Source organism: Euprymna scolopes, chromosome 11 (genome assembly GCF_053919585.1).
Source record: "Euprymna scolopes isolate OS-2025 chromosome 11, ASM5391958v1, whole genome shotgun sequence".
Taxonomy (NCBI): Eukaryota; Metazoa; Mollusca; class Cephalopoda; order Sepiida; family Sepiolidae; genus Euprymna; species Euprymna scolopes.
This window is the reverse complement of record NC_136492.1, coordinates 73,427,696-73,432,644: the sequence shown is the minus strand read 5'-3', so window position 1 is coordinate 73,432,644 and position 4,949 is coordinate 73,427,696.

Sequence of the window (4,949 nt, the reverse complement as noted above, 5' to 3'; positions counted from 1 at the left end):
GTCACCTTTGGACAAGTTTTATAAATTCCTCGGAAATTTCTTGAAGAATTGAAACAGAAAATAACTATCCTCGAAATAGTCGGACAGTGACAATTTGTAATCGGTAGGACATACGCTTGCATTAGATGAAAAAAAAATGTTTTTTTTAACCAAACAGATCGACAGATAAGTTTAGTAATCTACACAGCTATTAAGATGAATTTTTCTCGCTCTGACATTGATATTAAAAGCCTACCTTTTTTATTGATATTTATTTGCTTTCTCATGAAAGCAAAATGTGACACAAGGTCGTTTTTAATGTGGGGGAAAACACCAGCTCCCCCCCCCCAAAAGGCACTCTGGAAGTAGGCAAAAATAAAAGTTGTCTCGGAATAGAGGGTTTCCTCTACATCGGTCAAGAGCAGAGTAAGTTTAGTGCAGCATCAAAAAAGATACTACACTGTGATCTCAGCCCGAATGCCATATCTACATTTTCTATTAAAAAATATTAAAACGATCTTCTTGATATACTCAGTCATCGATATGCGAGCGACTGGCATTTACTCATTCTCCCACAACGCATGACTTCCTGTTATGGCTGTGACATCTCTCACGTGATCGTATTCTTTAACGTGCTCTCTCTCTCCTTTTTATAGTGTTTTTCCCCCTTACAGTGATGTAATTTCGTATTTCGTATCACAAGGTCAATATCAAGGAGGCTGAGGAGCGAAGCAAATACACAGAACTTGCCAGAGAGCTGAAAAGGGATATAGAAGATGAAGAAAGTAAAGATAACACTGATAATAGTAGAGACACTAGGAATAACCACGGAAATTTTCCAAAAAAAAAAAGAAAAAAAAAAGAATGAGAGAGATTGAGATCAGGAGGATGGCTGAGAAACACAATGGATACCAATAATGAAAACGGCGACTAGGCATATAGAAACTGCAATAGAATTAAAACAAAAACATAGGAGAACATCACATGGCATCAAGAAAATTGAAACAGTATAATTGTAAGTTACCCTTCTCCCCAAAAATAAATAAAAATAAAAGATATTGTCGTGCCAGCGTGGACTGGCATCACACCAAATAGTGAAGGATCAAGAAAGACCGAGGAGAGAAAGCATTAATCAGACCTTCACTGGATGAGTGAAAAGAGGACTGGGACATTGGGAAGCTTATTGCCACTTAAATTCAAGTGGAGGCCAAGTCATCGTCAGCGAGAAATCAATGGTAGACAGCTATTGCGATAACGCAAATTCATCTGCAAATGTCATCGACAGTCACCTAGACTACAGAGAACGCCACAGGTTGTTGACAGAGAGAAATCTTTGATGATGGTTTGTGCAAAAACTCTTAGTGAGTACAAATAATGAATGAATAAATAAATAAATAAATAATAATAATAATAATAATAATAATAATAATAATAATAATAATAATAATAATCATATCAAAGCAAGGATCGATAAAACACAAGAAAACAGCAAATGCAGACTATGTGAACAAAGAGACGAAACGATAAACCATATGGTAAGTGAATGCAGCAAACTGGCGCAAAAGGGATACAAAAACAGGCATGGCCAAGTGGGGAGGGCGGTGCACTGGGAATTGTGCAAACGACTGCATTTTGAGCATACAGACAAATGGTACAAGCATAAACCCGCAACAACACTCGAAAACGAGAACCACAAAATCCTATGGGACATGTACATACAGATGGACAAACCCATCCAATCAAGATGTCGTAATAATTAACAAGAAAGAGAAATCCTGTCAAATCGTAGACTTTGCTATCCCAGCTGACCACAGGATGAGTATGAAAGAAAAGGAGAAACGAAACAAATACACAGAGCTAGCCAGAGAGTTAAAAGGGATTTGGATGATGAAGAAAATCAAAATAGTACCGATAATAGTAGGAGCACTAGGAACAATTCCGAAAAACTTCGAAAAAGAATGTCAGAAATTGGAATCACAGGAATAACTGCAAAAGTACAACGACTAACGATAATGAAAACGACTGAAATATTAAGGAAAACCCTTGAATGCGGAGAATAATACAAGAAGATAATATAACGAATAAGCGTTACAGGGAATGAAGAACACTGCATATCTACAAGTTCTACACCCCCATCATGCATCCCCCCATTGTTCAACATCGCTCCCCACAATAGGAAAGTGATACCAAAGAGCCGAGAAGGACCAAGAAGGACTGAAAGACCTCGGCTGGACAAGCGCAAAGAGAACTGGGACTTGGAGAGGCTGAGTGCCACTCAAATTCCAGTATAAACCAATGTCCACTGTCAGCGAGAAATCAATGGTAAGAGGCTGTTGCGATGATGCAAATTCATTTGCAAATGCTATCGAAGGAGGTGGAGATAGCTGGACGTTTGGGGAGATTTGTTGTCACTCAGCTGCCAGAGAACACCACAGGTTTCCAATCAGATCGTTTGTTGACTTGTGTGAAAGCTCCATGTGAGCCAATAATAATAATAATAATAATAATAATAATAATAATAATAATAATAATAATTGTTATTATTATTATTATTGTTATTGTTATTATTAGTATTATATATATATATATATTTATAATTATTTTTAATTTTAAAAAGCAGACTATAATAAAAAAATTACAATCTCCTCTCAACATGTTTTTTTTATTATCAGACTAGCCGCAAACTGAAAATTAACAGAGTAGTTTGATAGGGAAATGTACTCACACTCGCATACACAGACAGACAGACAGACAGACAGACAATTTCACTTTTATAGATATGTAGATAGATTTAAAATAGCCAATTTGAAACAGACAGCCAAGTTTTTTGTTTTCTAGAAATCTTTGGAGAGGAAATGGTTTAATGATTTTTAACTGATAAAAAAGCGACTATAAGCAAGGTAATTCTGTTCTTATTAATTAATGTTTTCGATGATGATATTTTTTGTGACACAGGATGTATGGACAAGTAAATTCCTATTTAGATTATAATAATAATAATAATAATAATAATAATAATAATAATAATAATAATAATAATAATAATAATAATAATAATAATAATAATAATAATAATAATTTTTAGCCAGAATATCCAAATGGAATTCGGTATGGAAAGTGTGCGCTGCTGACCATGAGGAAGGGAAAATTAGAAGCAACAGAAGGTATGTATTTATAAGCTGAACCAAAGAAGAATCAAGAAATCTCGACCAGAAGACCAGGAAACTCATGACGATACATAATGCACTACACTCGAAGGATAGAGGAAGAGGGCTTGTCTGTATAGAAGACTGTAAATAACACACACAAAATAAAAGAATTAGAAAAATACACATTGCAGAACACCGAAAGAATAATTACTACAGCAAGAGGCACGAAAGAAACAAGCAATATAAAAAAAGAGACGAGGAATAAGACGAGGAAAGAAAAATTGAAAGAGGAACAGCTACATGGACGATTCATAAATATTAGAAAAGAAGAGACAAACGAAAACACTTGGAAATGGCTACAAAAAGGAAGTCTAAAAAGGGAAACTAAATCACTAATAACAGTTGCACAAGATAACGCAATTAGAACCAACCACATCAAAGCAAGGATCGAAAAGACACAAGAAAACAGCAAATGCAGACGAAAAGATAAACCGCATAATAAGTCAATGCAGCAAACAAGCCCCCCCCCAAAAAAAAATAGACACGATCAAGTGGGGAATTGCATCTTGAACACACAGACAAATGGTACAAGTACAAACCAGCAGCCGTACTGGAAAATGAAAGTCACAAAATCTTATGAATATAATAATGAAGTAAGAAACTTTCCCGGTTCATTCTGCATAATGGTTTGAGTGTTTGCTAATGGACTGTAATATTGGGATTCAATATTCACTCGAGTCACATTAAAGACTAAATATGGTACTTGATGCTTTTTACTAAACACCCAGACTTATAAGGGGACGATCAAGGGCAAATGGAGTAATCCTGAGAAAGCGGTAGTGCCCTCACTTACACCTCGGTCTATTAATTAATGAAAGAAAGGAGCCTTCGGGTCGCCCTCAACTATAGTCGACTAATTTACATTTTATTTTAGGAGATTTATTATTTTTAGTTTTTATTTGTTTTCTTTTTTATTAAGGCCTCACCTCTTATCAGGACCCGAAAGCCACTCAAGGATAACAGTTGATGAGTATCAGGTGAGACAACACCGTGATAGTCGTGGTATGGAAATTAACCTTTTGATTAAAAGATATTTATTGTTAATTTTAGTTAAAGGGTAATGATACTATGATTGTCTTCAAACTGGAAAAATTATGCAGTTCAATAGTTAAACTACCACTGAGAATGTTTGCATTTCATAAACTTACTTTGATTATTATTCATAGTGCTTAAAAAAAGTGTGTTTATGACAACAAATGAAATCCTCCACTCCCTGAGACAGCGGTATACTGAATGTAAGCAATGGACAGTTGCAATTTGGAGGTATCTGGCATCTACCAGACACTGGACTAATTCGTACAAGGCATGTTTTAATAAATTTCCACTTTATTAAAGGGTTAGAGAGGAAAGTTCAGCAAGAAATTTGTACATTGTATTTTAGGGCTTTACGTTGTAAGTGAAACCGTAATTATACCTTCATGTCTCAACATAAGATTCGCTGGAGATTCAAGCTGATGGCATCTAATTCATATATATATATATATATATATATATATATATATATATATATATATATATATATACGAGCAAACAGTTAATAAAACATGTTAAAAAACACTTTGAAATGAATTAAAAACATATTTAATCTGAAAAGGAAACACTAGGTAAGTGGGTAGCCCTTAATCCGCGGAGTTTCGAAGAAATACTTTCCTTCTCATCAGATGGTAGGAATTAGCAAAATGCGAGATCGGATTTTGCATGCAAAATATTTGATGAAACAACAAGTAAGTCAAAGATATTACTTAATAACAAAAAAAGTGA